Source organism: Mustela erminea, chromosome X, assembly GCF_009829155.1.
Source record: "Mustela erminea isolate mMusErm1 chromosome X, mMusErm1.Pri, whole genome shotgun sequence".
In the NCBI taxonomy this organism is placed as follows: Eukaryota; Metazoa; Chordata; class Mammalia; order Carnivora; family Mustelidae; genus Mustela; species Mustela erminea.
Window position 1 is genome coordinate 14,229,442 of NC_045635.1, and position 21,422 is coordinate 14,250,863.

Below are 21,422 nucleotides of genomic sequence, written 5' to 3' on the forward strand. Positions count from 1 at the left end.
AGAGAGCCCGATGCGGGGCTTGATCCCAGGAACCTGAGATCATGACCTGAACCGAAGGCAGTGGCTTTAACCCACTGAGCCACCCAGGCGCCCCTCTTCCTTCATTTTTAATTTTTTTTTTCTAATTATAAGATGGGGCACCTGGGTGGCGCAGTCACTAAGCGTCTGCCTTGAGCTCTGGTCATGATCCCAAGGTCCTGGTTTGGAGTCCTGCATTGGGCTCCCTGCTCAGCAGGAAGCCTGCTTCTCCCACTCCCCTGCTTGTGTTCCTTCTCTTCCTGTGTGTTTCTCTGTCAAATAAAATCTTTAAAAAATAATAATAAATAAAAATAAAATAAAATAAAATAAAATTGTAAGATAAGAAAAGGAGGGGAAAAATCACCTATAACCTTACCATAAAACAGTAACTGCTGTTAACCATCTGGTGTATATCCCTTCAACTGTTAAAAATCACATATGTAAATCCATACATAATATACATTTGAACCACTTTTTTTTTAAGATTTATTTATTTGTCAGAGAGAGAAAGAGAGAGAGCATACAAGCAGAGGGAAAAGCAGGCAGAAGGAGAAGGCTCCCTGCAGAGCAAGGAGCCCAGTGTGGGAATGGATCCCAGGACCCTGGGATCATGACTTGAGCTGAAGGCAGATGCTTAACCAACTAAGCCACCCAGGCATCCCTGAACCGCTTTTAAATATATACTTTCCAAATTCCATATATCAACAATCTAATAAAATTCTGCCCATATTATAATTCATAAAGCCAATATTTTTAGAAAAAAAAACTGGACAATAATGCCTTTTAAAAGTTCATGCCTTGGGGTGCCTGGGGGGCTCAGTGAGTTAAGCATCTGCCTTTAGCTCAGGTCATGATCTCAGAGCCCTGGGATCCAGCCCTGCATCTGCTCCCTGCTCAGCAGGGAGTCTGCTTCTCTCTCCCTCCCCACTCATGCTCTCTCTCTCTCTCTGTCTCTCTCAAATAAATAAATAAAATCTTCAAAAAAAAAAAAAAGTTCATGCCTTAAGGAAAAACTCCACTATTCTCAAGATTACACTCAAAACAGGAGAAAAATTAGTGCTTATTTTGTAATCTAAAAAGTGACAAACACTGGGGCACCTGGGTGGCTCAGTACATTAAGCTTCCAACTCTGAATTTCAGCTCAGGTCATGATCCCTGGGTCATGAGATTAAGCCCTGTAACAGGTTCTGCACTGGGAGTGGAGCCTGCCAAAGTTTCTCTCTCCTTCTCCCTCTGCCCTGCCCCTTAAAAAAAAAAAAAGTGATAAACACCAAGTTATATGGTGTTATATTTACTAGGGCATTGGGTTAATTTTTAAGTTTATGACATATTTATCATTTTTAATATTGTTTGATCACCAAAACCTTTCACCATTTCTATACAATTGTTATGTCCTATACCATGCTATTTTTTTTTAAAGATCTTATTTATTTACTTGACAGAGAGAGAGAGCACATGCAGGGGGAGCAGCAAGCAGAGGGAGAGGGAGAAGGAGGCTCCCTGTGGGGCTTGATCCCAGGACATGGGGATCAGGACCTGAGCCAAAGGCAGCCGCTCAACAGAATGAGCCACCCAGGGATCCCTATACCATGCTGTTTTTTAAAAAGGATTAGTGGTTCTAACATAATAACATACTTAGAGAAAGATGGGGTTTTTATTATTAAAAAGAGAAAATAGGGGTGCCTGGGTAGCTCAGTTGGTTAAGTGACCAACTCTTGATTTGGGCTCAGGTCATGATCTCAGGGTCATGAGATCCAGCCCTGTGTTGGGCTCTGTGCTGGGCATAGGGCCTGCTTGGGATTCTTTCTCTCTCTACCCCTCCCCACCCCTTAAAAAAAAAAAAATCAAATAAAAAGATACTAGTTGGAAAAAAATCAGTACTCAACCTGAATGGTTAATTTCTCTCTGGTCTATATAAGTTTTACTACAAGATAAAATTGCAAATTCAATGAGAAAGATAAACCTTTTCCTAGGATTGAGTACTAGAAGGAATATGTAGAGATCTTGAGGTAAAAGAATGCTGGTTAATTTAATAGAAACTATTTTTGAGTGTAATTTAAGAAAACATGAAAGTTCTATTATCCCTCTTAAAATGCCCCAGCACTTCACTGTAATTCAACTATGTTTTTTGTCACAATACAAAGGTAGAGATTATAGATAGAAGCCAAAGGAATAGACTGGTCTACTGGTAAATAATGGTAAATTCAACTCAGAGTTGAATCCCCAGTGCCACAAATAAAGATATGCCATGAAGCTAACAACATATCTATATGACTTACATACCAGATATGCAGATAGCACAGCTGCTGTCTTTCTGGAAAAAATTAAGAGCCTAACATTCTTTTAGAAATACAAACGCGTCTCACAAAGTCATCGTCTGCACAGGAAACAACAGAAAAGCTTAATTTTGTTCTCAGTATACTTTGAACTGCTTCAGCACTTTTAAGAAAGACTCAAGACTCCCAAAGTAGTTCTCCATGTTATATGAAAGAGAAAATTTGGGCAAGAAAAAAAATTAAAAGCTTTGTTTTGTTTTTGCCAGCATACAGAGAAGTTGCTTCACTGAATGCATATAAGAAGCAACTCCACTGTGTGAAAAAAATAATTTTTTTAAAATATAAATCAGCCAAAAGAAAAGTATTGGGTAAGCATTATTTTTTTTTCTAAGATTTCATTTATTCATTCGAGAGAGACCACAATCATGAGCCAGGGAAAGGGGCGGAGGGAGAAACAGACACCTTGCTGAGCCACTGCAGGGCTCCAACCCAGGACCCTGGAATCATGCCCTGAGCAGAAGGCAGACGCTTAACTCACTGAGCCACCCAGGCGCCCCTGGTTAGCACTATTTTATAGTAAGTGTCTGACACTGACATCTCCTTTACCAACATACCACAGTTACACTAAATCTAGTTGCTGTATCTAAGCAAACTTTGAACAAGCATTGATATTCTGGGATCTTTTATAAAACCATTTGTTCTGAAGAATGTATCTTATAGAATTAAGAGCTGATAAGAGATCAACAAATGCTTTGAAAATTCCTGCATTGTCTTCGGCCATTTTCTTAGTACGATTAAACAATGAATAATAGTGGGATTAATTAATTAATTATTTGTTTTTAACTTGACAGAGAGAAAGAGAGAGAGCACACACAAGCAGGCAGAGCAGCAGGCAGAGGGAGAGTGAAAAGCAGGTTCCCCACTGAGCAGGGAGCCCAATAAGGGGCTCCATCCCAGGACCCTGGGATCATGACCTGAGAAGGCAGACACAACCAAGTGAGCCACCCAGGTGCCCCAAAAGTAGAATTATTAAATCTAAAATTCCCATTGATCTTATATGATTCTGGAGGAAGTTCTAGGTGGTTATTTTTCTCTCTTCGAGAAAGAACTATTTAGCACATATAGCAAGTTAATAGGTCTATAATTTTACCATTACAGAGCCTTTCCATTACTTGTTTGTTTCAGATTGTTTTTCTTTTCTTTTCTTTTTGTTTTGTTTCATTTTGAAGATAAGGTAATACACCTTGAGTCTCTAATTAGAGACCACTATGTGAAGAGTCAATAAGGATAAATATTTTGACAGGGACAGGAACTTAACAAGTCTGACAAGGAAATAATCTCCCAGGGCCCTTTTCAACTTTAAGCCATTGGTCAGATGTTATAAAATGGATGGAATTTATATGGAATTTCAACCTGAGAAGGTATAAAAACAAACAAAATACAGTTGAAGAAGAAAGTTTGTTCCTCTACCAACAGCAAAATTTGCTGCATATTTCCCAGACAGAAGTCCCATAGGTGGGAATACATAATGTCCAAACTTAAGCATTTATTATTAGACTTGTTCACTGAACCTCCCATCTGGCAGATATTAAAATCCACATTTTCTGAAAGAGCAAAGTTAGCTTAAATTGAGACAACATCAAATTTTTATCAGTGTAAAAAAGATTGTCTACTTACTACATTATACATTTACCAGAATAACCGTCTCCTGATAACTAAGATTTTGGTAATAAATATAACAACACTCAAAATACAAAGATTTGCTGGGGTACTTTACTTTTTGCAATCTGGCCACTACCCTCCTTCTTTTCCCACAACTGCTTTCCAAAACCCTATTTACCTCCCAAGCATCAGACCCCATTTCAGTGTTTCAGTCCTTATTCTCTTGACACTTCAAGAGCGATAGGTCAGCCCTCATTCCAGACACCTCTCATCTCTGAGCCCCAGGTTCTCTGGTTGTCCTGCCTCTATTATCCCTCTATGTCTACTTCCTCCTCCTGCCTTAGCCATTGATCTTCTCTAGTCAGTATCTTCTTCTAGATGCTAGTAATTTTAGAGTCTAGACTCTCGTTCTATTCCACGGTGATGCACCATCCCTATGTGGATGACTCCTACATCAGCATCTCTCTCTTTTTTTTTTTTTTTGAATTCTCAAACATTTGATTTTATTATTACTTCTTTAAAGAAAGGCTCAGAAACAAATGTACATCAGCAACTCTAATCTCAAATTCTCTCCAAAATTTCTAGTCTAGCCAACTGAACATCAGTCTAAATGCCTCACAGCCACTTCAAACATTACATATTTAAGAAATCAAACTCTTTTGCCTTTCAAAATAAGTGACTCTTCCTCTGCTTCCTTTTTTAATAAGCATTACTAATACCCAATCCTTCTGAATTAGAAGTCATCTTTGATTTTCTTCTTCCTTTGTCCAGTATCTTGGCAATTACCAAGTTCTGCTGATCCTTAAAGATCAGAAAGCTGAAAGTGAAAGAAAAATGATTCAAACCTAATTCTGTTAAGACCCCCAAAAGACAGGGTTTCCATACACTGTCCATGCTTTGAAAGGGAGAAAGAAACATACCATGCACTTTGGATAGAATGGATCCATGAGGCACAAGAAAATAAAAATTATGGTCCCTAGGGTCTAATGATGGTAGTGATGAAAATGGTAAAAATAAATACTATGAGTTGGCACTTACTGAACTCTTGCTAAGTGTCTGGTACCCTACTAGGGCCTTTATATACATTTGTCTTATCTAAAGCCTGTAGGGTTGTTACTGTTATTAATGTCCACTTGAAAGTTAAGATTATCAAGGCTCAAAGATCTGCAAGATCACCCAGTTAGATTGGACATAAGTCCCTGAATACCTAACCATTTTTGCTAAAATTTCTTCTGTTGCATTTGTGTACATGCTTTATCTCCCCTGGTAGAAACAAGCTTTTAGGGGCAGTATTATGTCTGGTTCATCTTTGTATTCTCCATTGTCTATCTACAGTATCTTTCACATGTAGGGCCCCCCAAATATTTGTTAAATAGGTAAATATAATCTGCTGTGCTACTGGCTACTTACACCTAAACCATACAGTCCCAGGACATTGTGGTTTTAAAAAAATTGCAGGGGGGTGGGACGGGGGCGGTGCTGGCTGTCGTTCTCTGTTGCTTCCTGCAGTGTTTAATCTACTATGGTCTAATTTACACAAGTCTAGGTCAACAGGCCAAGGAGAAAATTCTGTGAGATCTAAGATAGTTCCCTATTCCTCACATCATCTTCCCTCCCCACATCTGATAAACCTTTAATTTTTTACTCTGAATTTGATTTCTAGGATATTTGAGTTCTCAAAAAGTCAGTACTTAGTGTAAATTGGTCACTACTATAAGTGGTTTTTTAGGGAGAAGAACAGCTAGGAATATATGCTGTACCAGAATTCAGTTTATAAATTCCAGTTACATTACAGTCAGAACTAAACTACATCGTTTAAACCAATATTCACACATACAAAAAGGAAAAGAGACTGTCCCTACACAAAAAATAACTTGGTTGCATAAATATTTCATTATATTCCCTTGAGTATATCAATAGTATAAGAAGTTTCAAGGCCAGGAAAGGGTCACAAATATGCTTGCTGGTATTTTTTAATATTTTATTTATTTATTTGACAGAGAGAGACACAGCAAAAGAGGGAACACAAGCAGGGGGAGTGGGAGAGAGAGAAGCAGGCTTCACGCTGAACAGGGAGCCTGATGTGGGGCTCGATCCCAGGACCTTGGGATCATGACCTGAGCCAAAGGCAGACACTTAATGACTGAGCCACCCAGGTGCCCTCCCTTTTTTTTTAAAGATTTTATTTATTTATTTGACAGAGGCTTGCTGGTAGTTTTAATGAAAATGTTGGAATAAGTGATAAAGTTACACACACACATAATTCACCAGAAAATACTAATGAAATAGCATAAGTAGAACTTTTTTTTCTTTCTTAATCTATCTTGTTATAAAGACACTGTTTTCAAAATTGAATAACAAACAAAAGAGCTCTTTTTTGCTACCCAGTCAATATATAAGAGAATGATAGGGAAGTCTGAGTTAACTGCATTAAGATAGCACCTTTAAGTTTTTCATTTTGACTTGAAAATAGTTTATTACTTTGGTTGCAAAAAGTACTTCACATTTCTACTTAAATGCAAAAACTCAGACTGATTAAAGTGAAATACATTAGAGTTGTATATTTTTCTTTTACAAAGAGCAGCTGGCTCTTTTAACTTTTTTTTTTGTTTCTGGTAATAGTTATTATCCTAATAGAGGATAGGAAAAAAATTATATATCCATTATATAGCCATATATAACTTGTTGGAATTGGACATGATTCATTACTTTAAGGATTTCACAAACACCCACTCAATTCACTCAAGTAAATAATCAAATTTCCGATTCTCTGATATATCTATAAAAGTAATCAGGAAAAAAACCTCTCAATTCTAATGGTGTAATTACCTTTAACAATAAAATTCCATCTCTGAATTGTGAATAACCAATATTAAGAATGAACATTTTTGGTAGTGAGGATTCATCAAATCTAGCCTCCTAGAGGAAATTAGGGTTTCTAGAGGAGCAATTTTAATTATGCTTTAGTAAAGAGCACCCCAAAAATTAGAAATTAATCTTTTTCTGTTACAAAACAAACCCAAGAAAATAACTATTTTTAAGAATGTTTAATTTATCTCAAAAATTATAGCTTACAATTGAAATAATTACTTGCAATTTTAAAACAATTTATCTGAAAGTTATGCATTTACTTAAGTATGTTATGTCAGAAAACAGATAAATGAAAGACAAGTCAAGGGTTGCCCAAATCCCAGTTTATAGTTGTAAATTCCTAAGGTTTTAAAGCACAGCCACAGGCTAATGTCCCAAAGACCTGCTGCCCACCAACATGTGCAGAGGACTGAAGTTAATAGCAGGGCATGTCAATTTACTACAGGCAGCTCTCAGTGCGACACTTTGACAAAAGAACTGGGTCAGGTTACAGCCTGTTCCTATTATCACAGCAGTCTAGATTTATGGTTTCTAACACCAGCCCTACAAGAAATAATGGAAATGATGACAACAACAATCCCTGCTAGACAACAGACTACAGAAAAGCATGCAATAAACCACAGTCTGAAGTGACCAGAAAACTAAACATCCCTGACAATACTTAAAACGTGAGGCAGGTGTCAGTAAATTATTCATTTAAGTATTTCTAGAACCTCTCAAAATCTCAACCCAAAAAAATCTCAAAACAGATTCTAATCTAAAACAAAACAATATGTAAAGGTACTTACCAGCATCAAGTAGTGCATTTTAATACCTTTAATAACTACCAAAGATACTGTGTTTCATTTGAATAGATTTATGAAACTCTACCAAGTCAATAAAAAATAAAGATAATATTGATCATTATACCAAGTCAATAAAAAATAAAGATAATATTGATCATTATTTTTCAAATAACATTAAAGTATATTGAGAATTACTCCAAATAATACTTTAAACCTTTCAAATGGAAGAAAAAAGACAACAGTTTCACAGCAAAAACCTCATGTTTACAACTGTACAGAGAAGCAAGACAACAGAAAAAACACATGATTCAATCACAGTCAACTTAGAACTAAAAATATAAACACAATCTTAAACTAGCTAAGAATGATGAAAGGTGAGAAAATTGACCAAATGATAAAGAAAATAAGAACTCTCTCACTACAAATAATGAATTTAAAAGACTACATCAAGGTTACAAGGTACATACCAAGCAAATGAAGCTCTTTATGACTAGAATTCTGCACCCGTTAATTCTTATGAGAAACGGAGGCTGAGAAAAATCAAATATGTATTCTGAAGACAAAAAACAAAGACAGCCACCAACTTTTCCCTGAGAAAAGAAAGTATCCTAAAGGTATGCCCTAGAATTGCAATATATCCCTGTCCCTTCTGAAGTTTACAATGGTGCATTACCACAAAAGGTGGGCACTCTCTTTCCGCTCTTACAACAATTTGCTCCTATAAACTTAGGAAGGGGCAGAACCACAGCCATAAACACAGGTCACAAGTAGTAGGTAGTCAAATGTTATCTTCAAATGTTTCTCAGCTCTTTACTCATAATAAAAGCTTCTTTTTTTTTTTCTCCTTGTTAAATAAGGACTTCATCCAGCTTAAGGAAATGAGTACAAAATTAAATTGAACAGCACCATCATATAAACTGCTTAAAGGATTCTCAAATCTTTCACTTCTCAGGCAACAAGATATCCCTCATTTTTTGTCAAAACCTTTCCACCACATGCCCAAAAAATGAAAGTAGGGGAAGGTTAAGGGATCTATGTCTAGTAGAAACCATTTAGCATAAAAATCACTTGCATTATTATTTCCAAGGTAGCCAAGGTTTACTTAAATCAGACAACATATAGACAAAATAAGCAAAAATTCCTTACTCACAAAAAATAAAGACTATATATATGCACATTGTAAATCTCAGATGGTTTTTAATATTTTTTTCAAGTTATCTGGCTTTAAGAACCATCACTTCTGCTATCTTTTTAAAAATGAAGTGTTATCACTGTAATAAAGGCATTTCTCTACTTAGAGTAACCAAAGCCCAAACTAGTTAAAGCCTTAGAACACTTACCACTAAATTATACCAACCCATTCTAATATAAGATAAACAGCAGTGGTTTCTTTCAACTATTTCCCGAAGAAAAAAGGATCACAAATATTAAAACCCTAAGCCAGGGAAGGGTGAACTTTTTCTTTTAAAATCATCAACATCAGCCATTTTCAAAATTTCCAGGATTTTGGTTCCTGAAATTAACTATCTATCCCTTCAAATCCTAAGATATTATGCAGTAATTTTCAGACATCAATAATGTTCTTAAAATTCTTAGGGGTACTTGATTCACTCACTCCAAGCTACAAATGCCAGACCTATATTCACAACCACAGCCTCACAGCTCTAACACTGATGGCTGGCAGAGCTCACGTTGTTCTATCTTGTGTATCCTATAAACCAGGAATATGACTATGAGGAGACAAAGAAACTTCCAGAAAGAGAGAACTAAAAGAGAAAAATGACCTCAGATTTCCATTCACAGCTGGAAGCAGACTAGAGCTGGCATAAAGGGGAAAAGGGGAGCGGACAGGGTAACCTGGCAAAAAAAAAAAAAAAAAAAGACTAGAGACGACTAATAACTCAAATAGCAGAGGATCCCTTGCATCCTCCAGTGTTCCAGTTACTAAAGTTACACAAGCATTCCATTTAACCCAAAAGAGAAGGGCAATAAAATACTCAAGTGAAATGCCCCCACCAAGAGCTCAAACTAAAATTGGGATTTGGATTTTCCTTAAATGCAACAAGAGGCTACGTCATTTTCATTCAAAAGACTTGGTATTTACTCAGCCCTTTCAAGGCACTTTATTATCATCAATTATTTCTCAGGGAGGCAGCGCAGGATTACCCTGATCATTTCACTGATGCGGAAACAGATACCAACAGCAAAGGGAATGGGGGGGGCAGGAAGAGGGGAGATAGGAAGCATCTGGGGGGAACAGTCAGGCAGCTAAAAAGGAACAAACCCAAAATAAAATGAAAGTCACATCTGGTTTATAGCTGGCCATCTTAACCCTTGTTACTTTTTAGCTCAGAGATTTTTGAAACATTTTGAAAAAAGAAAATGCTCTAAATTATGAGTCAGTTAATATTTAGTTATAAACTAAACTACTTACTTGGTCATAGAAGTGAAGTTGTTTAGCATTAAAAAAAAAAAAAAAAACTCAATCCCCAGAGCACACAGATTTCAATTTATACCAATAATTCATTTCTCTTCCCAAGCCTAAACATTGTATTTATGTTTGACCTAGAAAATAATCTCACGAAAATATATAGCTTTATTCAATCATAAAGACACACAAAGTTAATATCAACCCAAGTAAGAAATAATTCACAGTTACACCCAGAATTTTATTTGGAGAATTATATCCAAAATACCGATTCCCTGAATTTGCCCTTGAAACAAAGTAACTACTTGTTTTACATTCATATTCATTTTCTTAGCTACAACTTTGAAATTTTCAGGAATAAACTGCTGATGGGTAGCCTTAAACACCCAGAAGCCAACATTCACAGCCTCTGAATAAATGCACCTTGAACTAAACTCCATACTACAGACAACACAGGCACTTCAAAAAGATGAATTGATTGAAACAAAAAGACTGACCAGTTGCCTCATGAGAAAAACTGATACCACCTCTTTAAGACTGACTCCAATGATTTCTGTACATATTATGACATCATTAGCTTTAAAGCAACCTCACATAATGTAGTTCAGTTACATTAATCTTTTTTTCCAATTTCAAAACAAATCAGGTTCTCTAAAGGAAACAGGCACACAGCCTTAAGTTTATAAGGTTGTGTGATACATGTGATATTCATTTAAAAGTTTCAGAGCTGTTTTAAATATGTTTACGTTTTTAAAAAGATCTTTCAGACTGTTTTGAAGACTGTGGATAAAACTATAGCCAAACAAATACAAAGCATCAGGTGAGGGCTCATAAAGTCACTCCTTTCTCAAAATCCCAACTGGACTTTTTTCCAAAAGCTTATTTTTGCATTCCTTCCATTAAATATACAAAACCAAAGACTGACCAAAAAAATTTCATGCCTGGAAATACGTTATTTAATGAGTAATTTTAAAAAAGAACGGCAAGAAAGGCAAAATTGTGATTACTGAAGAACATCCCAAGCCCTGCTTTTGAAAAGAATTAGATGAATCTATGAACTATTGTTATAATACAACTGCTTGTCATAGAAAGTTTTATTCCATAAATGATATACATCCTATAATACTGTTTCCCCAAAGCAGAAATATGAATAGCTCTGGGAGCATTAAAAATGCAGCAGCATGTGCAGTTGTTTTGGTAAAGGAAACTATCCCTGAAAATTTTGTAAATCATATGATCATAAGTATCCACTTTCCCTGCCTTATCTTCCCCCTACTCACAGATCCATTCACTTTCCAGAGATATCCTAAAGTCACCTTAACACATCATTCATAAAAGCTAATCTAATTCTTCAAGATAAAGGATAAATTCAAATTATAATCACACCTTGTAAAGAATAACAAATGCTTTACAATCTTTAAAAACATCAATAGTCTTAAATGGGGATGCGTAAATACCGGTGCGGGCCAAACACTGGGGCTCGGGGGAGGGGGCAAATTACAGACCTCAAAGCTCTGTATAACCTCAAGGCGTAAAATCTATTAAATTCGCCTTCTCGCTCTTCCTCTAGCGATTTGGCGATTTACACCAGGATGCAGCACAACCACTAGTCAGGTGGAAAAAGCAAGAACGCTGCGCCTTAAAAGCACCAATGGTCCCTAGACCAGGTCATGCCGCGAGAGCACAGCGCTGCCCTGTAGCTCCTCCGAAGAGCTGGAGCCCCCCTTTCTGCCCCACCTCCCCTTCACACACACAAGCAAGGAGGGCCGTCCCCCCCACCCCAATTCTCCCCCAGGGCGAGCCATAGGCGCCGCCACCCACCCCCCACCCAAGCCTCAGCCGCCCAGAGCCCCGGGGCGCGAGTCCGACGGGCACCTGGCACCGGGACCGAGCCCGCGCTCCGCCACAGGCGCATCCTTCCGGGCTAACGTTTCCCTCCCAAACTCCAAAAGTTATCTCACAACTCCTCAGAAGGCAATCGGCGGGCTTCAGCCCAGACCACGCAAAGTCATCGCTGCTCCTCAGCCCCACCGCCCACCCGCGCTGCCCCGGGGCCCCAGGTCGGCCCCCCAGCCCAGCTTCTCCAACAGCAAGAAGATGCTCAGGATCGTGCAGTCCGCGCTTCGGGGCAGGGGGCGGCTAGAGAGCAACACGGCAACCAAACGCGGCGCAAGGGATGGGCCCGCGACTGGCGACGGGGCCCCGGGGGAATGCGAGGGGCTGCGCAAAAGCAGCTGTGGGGCATCGTGGAGAGCGCTAGGTGGGGCAGGGGAGCCCTGGCCTCTGGGGTGAGGCTGCCAAAGGTGGGCAACTGGGGTGCGGGGCCGAGCTAAGGCCGGACCCCGCGGGGCGGTAAGGGGGCGTTACTCGCGCGGGACGCGCCGCGGAGGGCGCCCGGCCACCCGCCCGCCCTCGGACAACGACCAGAGACCGGATGCCACGGCTCCGCCTCTCTGCTCCTCACGGGGCCCGGAGTCGCCACGCACCTCGGGTCTCGCCAGCGAAAGGAGCCAAATTGTCACACTGGTCCCGCGAGCCGGTACCGGTCTTCACACCGCCGCCGCCATGTTTGAGAAGCCGCGCGCGGAGCCGCGCATGCCCCGCAACCGCCACCACCGCCCCGCCCCCGCCCCGGCTGGCCCGCGTGCCCTGCGGTTGCCGCAAACACGCCCTATGACCGCTGCCGCGTGCGGGGCCCGAGCTGGGGGCTTCGCCGGAAGGCAGCGTGAGCGGCGGCAGGCGACGGGGACGCTGCAAACCCAGGAAAGCCCTGGGTAGTTTTCCTGTATCCTCCCCCCACCATCTGCCCTCCCGCCAAAAAGAAGCCCGTGGCTTGCACCCAAGACGATGATGGGCCCCCAGCTGAGACCCCGGGGTCCGCGTCAAGTTCCATCGCAGGAACTCGCTCCCCTTGGCTATCGCCTTTGACTCTTCGGTCACCACCCACACTGGCCACGCACCGAAAAGCCAGGCTCTTCCCTAGGAACTGAAGCAAGTTCGATGAACAAGGAAAATGCAACTTTAGAGCAGTTTGAGCAAAGCCACTCCTCCGCGGGCTGCCGCATATTCCTTGAAACAGTTTTTCCCCCCATGGGCTTTTGCCACGCATTTCCCTCCAGCTCCACAGTCTGAATTTAGTTGTTCCTCTAAACCCATGCTTGAGCTAACGGGACTAGGTTAACCCGGAGGGGGAAGTAATTTGCTCGCTGGTTTGAGAGTGCTTGGGAGCGTCCTCGAGAATGCCTTCTGGGGTCTCCTCTGCATTATCTTCCTTGCCCAGAGGAGAGCGGTTGTGCAGGTGGTGGAGGTCGCACGGAGGGGAAGGGGCGGTCGTAAAAATAACCCCGAAACAGCCCATGACTCTCCCCGTACAGAATGTAGCAAACAAAACGAGAAAAACATCCCTCGTTGTGAGGTTGGATATAAGCAGATTTAAAACTTTTGTTTGAAAAATAATACAATGTGCTGTGTTAGCAAAAGGTAACCCATTGGCAGGCCTTCTCTCTCCAACTCTGAAAAGCTGGCTGTGGGCTTTTCATTTGTGAGCGCCTTAACTTAGTATATAGGGCATACTGTATTTTTAAAGTCATAATTAGGAAACTGAAGCCTAAAACTTAAAAAGAAAAAAAGAAAAACATATTCATTTTTCCACAACACAGAAATTATTTTCATATAGGGCTTTTGCCATATTAAAGGCCAAATTAAAGGATTTTTTTAAAAGATTTTATTTATTTGACAGAGATCACAAGTAGAAAGAAGCGGGGTGGGGACGGAGGGGGCGTGCAGGCTCCCTGCTTAGCAGAGAGCCCAACATGGGGCTCGATCCCAGGACCCTGGGATCATGACCTGAGCTGAAGGAAGAGGCTTTAACCCATTGAGCCACCCAGGCGCCCCAAGGATTTTTTAATTGTATCTAAGGATGGACGACTGGCACAAAATCAAACAGCCGAAATAAATGTTAGTGCAAATTTCATAGAAACTTTAAAGCGAAACAGAAAACCTACGCCACTGTTATGCAAATATTAAAGAAAGATTTGGCCTCAGCGATTGTGTAATATATACCATATAGAGGGGAATGTTGAAATGGTCCAAGATGAAGGTTCAAAAATGTTTTTAAAAGCCAGAAAGGTATCTTTAAGTGAAAAAAAAATTAAAACAGGTTAAATCTAAGCAGACCCTTAGTATGGGCTAGAGCAGGGCTTGGAGGGATGAGGGGACTTAAATTTTTAACTACTGGCCATTGTCTTTCTAATCCTGATGCAATGGAAATATTTGAAATTCATCTCTACATTCTATATTAGAAAGACTTGGGTCATCACTTATGCATTTTTTACATCTATGGACTCTATCAAGTTGTAGAAATACTACTCTGTGTTCAATCCCTTATCTGACAGGCACCTCATCTATTTCCCATATTCCTGTTTTTAATAAGAAATTACTAAAGCCCTTTCTCTAAAAACGTATTTCACATTGTATCAGAACATCTTATCAGTAACTATGTTCATCAAAGCATGTATAGAAGTGTAACTCTGTTACATTAACTATGAGTTATTGATAATGATGACAGCTACCATTGCTGAGAATTCTGCTAGCCTCTTTACATACATAATTGTCAATTTTCATCATATTCTTTCACAATGGTCTTGAGGTAGGTACCCTTATTCTCATTTTATAGATGAGGAAATTGAGTATTAAAAGGCAAATAAGCGGCCGAATCAGCTTCTGAACATACACATACCTAAACCTTTCCTATCCCTTTTACCCTGTCCTGAATCATATATTTTCATCATAGACTATGTGTATAAGCATTTAATAATAATTCTTTTATGTACTTATACTCTGCCTTTCCTTTTCCCACTTTGCCAAAATAAACTTTAGACTGCTTTTTAATGCTGTTAGCATGGGTCAGACTATCTGTTTCTTTTACATTATACGGCAGCACCTTGAACATAATAGCAATTTGGTAAATATTTGTTAAATGACTGAATGGATGAATGAGTACTTACTATTAGGACATTCAATTAATTTTGCCATGAAAATATGAGAAGGAGAGTACCTGAACGAAAGAATAAGAATTAAGGCAGATAAAATCCAAATTTTCATGATTAGTTTTCAAGTCTCAGATTTGTTTCTGCCCATTTGCTCCTATAGTTCTAACTCAGCCCAAAACGTGTGACAACCTTTAAAAAGGTCATCCTCACCCTGCCCAAACCCAAAGCAAAATACCCCTATATTGAAAGTGCGTTTGATTACTTCCTTTTGTACATTTCTTTAGAATTTAATAGTAGTCCATCAGAATAAAAAGATGGTCTTCTTTCCTAGATAAGCAAAATTGAATCTAGATTTCCATCAGCACGCCTGTTTATACTGAAATGATATTGCATAGGTAAAGTTAACGTGTCAGGATGATTAGTGAAGACTCCCTCTAGTTTTCCCACTTCACGCGCTGCTTTCTCCTCAAAACACAGAAACCTAACTAAACCTGGCAGAGGCGAGAGATCTGAGGTATTCCTGGTAAACTCACCAGTCGTATTTTCACTTTAGTGAAAAAAATCCATATAGTAGGTACTAAATAACAAATTAGCATAGTAATTGAGTTGACAAACATCTTCAGATCCTTGTTTCTAATAAATTGCCCTTTTTCCCCTATTAAACCAATAACACTTTTCAGTAAGATATAAGTTGTTTCTAGTGTTATTGTTGATCATTACATTAAACCTCTTTTCCTAACTTCAAAATAGTAACTTCCTTGGAAAAATATTGAAGTCCATGATGTGAAGAAAGACTCTAGTCTAACAAGACGGTCTTGCCGAAGGATAAAGCTGTATCAGGAGATCTGAACGCTTGTCTTGAATCTTAAGTTTATCATCCACTAATTAGATTTCCTTAGAATCTTTCCATGCCTCAGCTTTTTTTTTTTTTTTTTCATTTTAAAACTAAAGATAATAGAGTCTGCCACACTTACTTCACGGATGAGAAAGTGCTATTCAAATCCATCAGAAAAAAAAAACAAATGAACATGGTCTTTCCTTAATGGATCCCACATTTTTTTTTAAGATTTTATTTATTTATTTGACAGAGCAAGAGAGAAAGAGAGCACAAGTAGGGGGAGCTGCAGAGGGAGAGGGAGAAGCAGGCTCTTCACTGAGCAAGAACCCCATTGTGGGACTCGATCCCAGGACCTTGTGTTCATGACCTGAGCTGAAGGCAGACACTTAACCAAATGAGCCATCCAGGCATCCCGATCTCACACTTTTTAAAAAAACATAGATTAGCCTTTTACCAATTAAATATATGAAATATATAAAAATATATGAAGCTGACTTTGGCTAAGTCAAGTATTTTATATGCCCTGAAAACTGGCATAAACTCAATGAACATTATACACTACACTTGGCCATTATTACATTCACTCAGTCCTTCATTCAAACATGAAACATTTATTGAATGCTTGTCGTATCCAGCTCTGCTACCGGTGAGGATACCAAAATGTCTAAGACAAATTCAACACTCCAGGATCTTAACACTCAGTCCAAAGAGGAGAGAGAGAGAGAGAGAGAGAGAGAGAGAGTGAGTGAGTGAAAGTGCTCACAGAGATTTTAGGATGTTCAAAAGTACGGTCTCTTATCACACCCTTCATTATATCAAACATTTTTTTAAAGATTTATTTATTTGAGAGAGAGAGAGAGAGTGCAGCGGAGGGGCAGAGAGAGGGAGAGATTCAGATTCTCCACTGAGCCGGACCCCACCACCCTGAGATCATGACCTGAGCCAAAGCCAAGAGTTGGACACTTAACCAACCGAGCCGCCTCATAGCAAACATTTTTAGATGTCCCATGTAATATTGTATAACTAGATGAATGAAATTGCAGCTGGTCAGTTGACAGTCCTTTGCACATTTAATTAAAACATTTATTACTTCTGATTTTATACTTTCTGTGCTGGTTATTCTGCATTGGAGCCGTCCTCCACCCCCATGAATTTCCACCCTTCTTTGCCTTATTCTGTGCACCAGGGGACTTAACCTTCAGTAGTGTATCACACTCCACAGCTGGTTTGGCCAATAGCATGTACCATCAGGAGTAACTGAAGTCACGTATTGGGGAGGGGGGAGGCGCAGAGTTCTTTCCCAAGCACTTCCTGCCTAGGACCTCAGTCTGGCAGTCAGCAGTGGCTCCGTGACAGCTCTGAGCAAAGGCTCCCCTTTCTGGGGTTGTCCTCACTGGGTCTTCAGGAAGTGGGAGGAACAGGAACAGTTTTTCCCAATCCCTGAGCAACTTCAGCATCCCTTGCTAGATCCTTAAACCTCCCCACACGTCTGTAAATAATTCATTCAATTCTCTTCAAAATCGCATGTGACTGTACTTCCTGTTCCTGCTGGGACCATTATTGAAATGCTTCTTTTCATATATCGAGCCAACCGACTGAGATGACACGGTAGGGTCTGCAAACATTTCTGTAAGGCCTTTGAGAATTTATATTCAAGGCACTTGTGTGGGGGGCCTGGGTGGCTCAGTCGCTTAAGCAACTGCCTTTGGCCGGGATCATGATTCCAGGGTCCTGCTCCACAGGGAGCCTGCTTCTCTCTCTTCCCCTCCTCCCACTTGTTCTCTCGATCTCTCTCTCTCTCAGATAAAAAATAAATACAGTCTTTTTTTTAAGGCACTGTGTATGGCAACTACAGGTTTCACAGCCTGTTATATGGAATCAAGTCGCTACAATACTGCGAAATGAGAGTGATAAAATGAACTGGAGAAACTGTCTTAGAGTGAAGGTGAGAGAAGGAAATGTATGAAAAGCACCTAAAAGCCGCCTGTTGATTCACCCCACAATTATTAGTTCCCTACGTGCCTCTTTCTTAAGAGGGTAAAAGGTGACATTTGAACTGAAAAGGGGAAAATGAAAAGTGTGCCAAAGAGATGTGGAAGGTCACAGGGGACAGCATGTGTGCAAAGTAATGAAGTTCTTGCCTGGTGTTTGAACAGTAAAAGGTTCATTGTGCCAAACAAAATAAGGAGTCTGTTTCAAGAGGACGCTGAGGGCCAGGCTAACGTGTTTGAACCTTATTCAGTGAATGACGGGGCACCTTTAAGAAAAGGTAGAGGAGGCGCCTGGGTGGCTCAGTGGGTTAAGCATCCGCCTTCAGCTCAGGTCATGATCTCAGGGTCCTGGGATTGAGCCCCGCATCAGGCTCTCTGCTCAGCAGGGAGCCTGCTTCCCCCTTTCACTCTGTCTGCTGCTCTGCCTACTTGTGATCTCTCTCTCTCTCTCTCTGTCAAATCAATAAATAAAATATTTTTTTAAGAAAAGAAAAGTGGTAGAGGGCTGCACATCCTTGCAACTAACTCTGCCAGCTGCTGCGGCAACGTGGGAACGTTCTGCTCGCCTCTCCCAACCGAAGTCACACCTCTGCAGCCTGAGATCAGCCTGACATGAGGCAAGTGGTAGCGGGCCACCAGTCGTCGACCTGGAGAGCCTGGGTTGCAGTGGGCAGAGGCTGGGAACAGTCAGAGCGGTTAGGGTTTGATGGTCACAGGGAGGCGGATGAGGACCAGAGCAAGCACTTGAGCCAGCTGGACTGACAACCTCCTAAGGGCACTCCAACCAATCCACTAGCAGGGCACCTGGGGGGCTCAGTCAGTTAAGCATCTGCCTTTGGCTCCCATCATGATCCCAGGACCCTGGTATCCAGCCCCATGTTCTGCTCCCTGCTTGGCGGGGAGTCTGCTTCTCCCTTTCCCTCAGCCCCTACCCCCACCGCGCCCCCTGCTCATGCTCTCTCGCATGCACATGCACGCTCTCTCTCTCTCTCTAATAAATAAAATCTTTTTAAAAAAATTTTTAATTAAAAACAAAAACAAGTATGGTATTGTCCTGGACTTTTTTTTTAACTGAACTTTAACCTACGTGCAATAAAGTGCACAAATCATAAATGTACATCTCAATTAAGTTGTACACATTTACACACTAATGTACTCACACTGACATCAAGGTATAATTTTCAGCACCCCAGAAAATCTTATGACTCCTCCCAGTCAAGAACAACCCCTGTTCCCCCCACCCCCCCACCTCCCCACCCCCCCACTCCCACCCCTGCCAACCAAGTAACCATTATTCTGGCTTATGTCATTATAGATTAGTTTTGCCTGTTCTTGGCTATCTTGTCAATGGACTTACACGGTACACGGTATATCCTCTTTGGTGTCTGGCTTCTTTCACTTCAAGGCATGTCTCCAAGATTCGGCCCTGATGTTGAAGCACCACCCTCATACTTACCAAGTCTTGCAGACAATCTCGCTGTCCCCTCTTTTCCACAAGCTGTTCTTTAATTTTTTTTTTTTAAGATTTTATTTATTTATTTGTCAGAGAGAGGGAGAGTGAGAAAGCGAGCACAGGCAGGCAGAGGCAGAGGGAGAAGCAGGCTCCCTGCTGAGCAAGGAGCCCGATGTGGGACTCGATCCCAGGACGTTGGGATCATGACCTGAGCCAAAGGCAGCTGCTTAACCAACTGAGCTACCCAGGCGTCCCCAAGCTGTTCTTTATTAAAGCTACTGTAATTTGTCTTACAATTATTTTCTCTTTCTTCTTATGATGAGTTCTCTTTAAGGCAGTAATTTGGCCTCCAATTATGTTAAACCTTATTATTCTGACAGTGAAAGCTTTGCTTTGTTCGAAGCCAAGGGCAGGTTTCGCCTCATACCTGTGCCAGGTGCTGTCTAGGTAAACTACTGACCCTTCTCTTTTGGGTCCGCTGTCTAATACAGATTTGTTAAAAACAAAAACAAAAACATGGTAGTTGGGAGACCTCTTTGCACTCCATATATCCCACAGATTTGGGCTTTTGTTTGTTGCTTGCCCTTGCCTTGCCAAAAACACGCAAGTGAAAACTAAAGCAAACAACCAAGCGAAATTGACTGGAAAAGTTGAAAGGCAAACTAACATAGGTAATAATGGATATAGGAGGCCACAGTATCCGACAAAAAGAAGAGTACAATTGGGGGAGTATGAATTCAAGAGCACTGGAAAAATGATGGGTAGAAATAGTCACCTGCCCACACTTGAAGGCCAAGGTGATTGGGAGCCTAAGAGCACACAGCAGCATTTTTTTGCCCTGTGAAGTATGCAGTGCCTTTGCTCCCTGACTGGCTCAATTCACTCTTCCACTCTTCTGGACATACTGCTATCTTCGCTGGTTTACATCTTCCACTTCCCAGGGGTCTCACACCATTCATTCCCCTTCCATCCCCTGTCTTTCCAGGGCTGGTCTTCTTTGGTCCTCTTCAGTCTCCGTGCCACCCTGATAAATGGCCCCTCCCACTACTGGTCCTAATAATACTTTCACTCTGGCTGTGTTACCACTCCTAGTACAGCTTGGATTTCACCAACCTAAGTCTTCTTAGTCTTTTAAGTCATAATACTTCGACTCATTTATTTTTTTTTCTTATGCGTGTATGTGTGTTTAATTTTTAAAATACACAAAAGTAGGGGTACCTGGCTGGCTCAGTCAGTGGAGCATGCAATTCTTGATCTCGGGTTTGTGAGTTTGAGCCCCCAGTGGGGTGTAGAGATTACTTAAATATAAAAATTTAAAAATAAAGGGGCACCTGGGTGGCTCAGTCATTTAAGTGATCAACTCTTGATTGCAGCTCAGGGTCATGAGATCGAGCCCTGTGTCGGGCTCTGTCCACACTGGGCATGGAGCCTACTTGAGATTCTCTCTCTCCCTCCCCCGCTGCCCCTCCCCCCACTTGCCCTCCCTTTCTCCCTCTAAAATAAATAAATAAAATCTTTTAAAAATAAATACATTTTTAAAAAATTTAGAAGTGGAGAAATATTTTTAAAAAAATAAAAATAAAATAATAAAAATAAATACATTAAATGCACAAAAGTAGGATAGTATAATGGACCCTATGCACCCATCACTGAGAGCCCACAATTATGGATAATCCTGTCTCATCCAAACCTCTCTGTCATCTACCCTGACCCCTAGTATTTTGAAACAAATTCTAGACATTATATCATTGATTCTGTAAACATTTAGTTGTGTATCACTAAAAGATGACTCCTTAGGGGCAGCTGGATGGCTCGATCAGTTAAGCATCTGACTCTGGGTTTCAGCTCAGGTCATGAGATTGGACCCCACACAGTGCTCTGAGCTGAGCATGGAGTCTGATTAGGATTCTCTCTCCCTCTCTTCCCCGCCCCCTGCTCATGCATGTGCACACACACTCTCTTAAAAAAAAAATTTTTTTTAAGTAGTAAAAGTGGACTCTCTATACGTAACTGTATTACTGTTCTATTGCTGCTATAACAAATTACCAAAGACTTATCAGATTGAAACCACAGAAATTTAGAGGCACCTGGCTGGCTCAGTGTGGGGAG

General features: G+C 40.6%; 1 protein-coding gene and 1 pseudogene across 4 annotated transcripts in view; both read right to left on the reverse strand.

The window, feature by feature from the left end:
• The window catches only part of SCML2 (Scm polycomb group protein like 2), a 99,466-nt gene extending 86,838 nt beyond the window's left edge, over nt 1–12,628 (reverse strand). For all 4 annotated transcript variants that reach the window (XR_004282612.1, XM_032331112.1, XM_032331111.1 and 1 more), the window contains exon 1: nt 12,527–12,628. The gene's annotated coding sequence lies outside the window, so the exon portion shown is untranslated. The remainder of the gene's footprint in view (nt 1–12,526) is intronic.
• LOC116583501 overlaps nt 12,501–21,422 on the reverse strand; it is a 66,536-nt pseudogene continuing 57,614 nt past the window's right edge.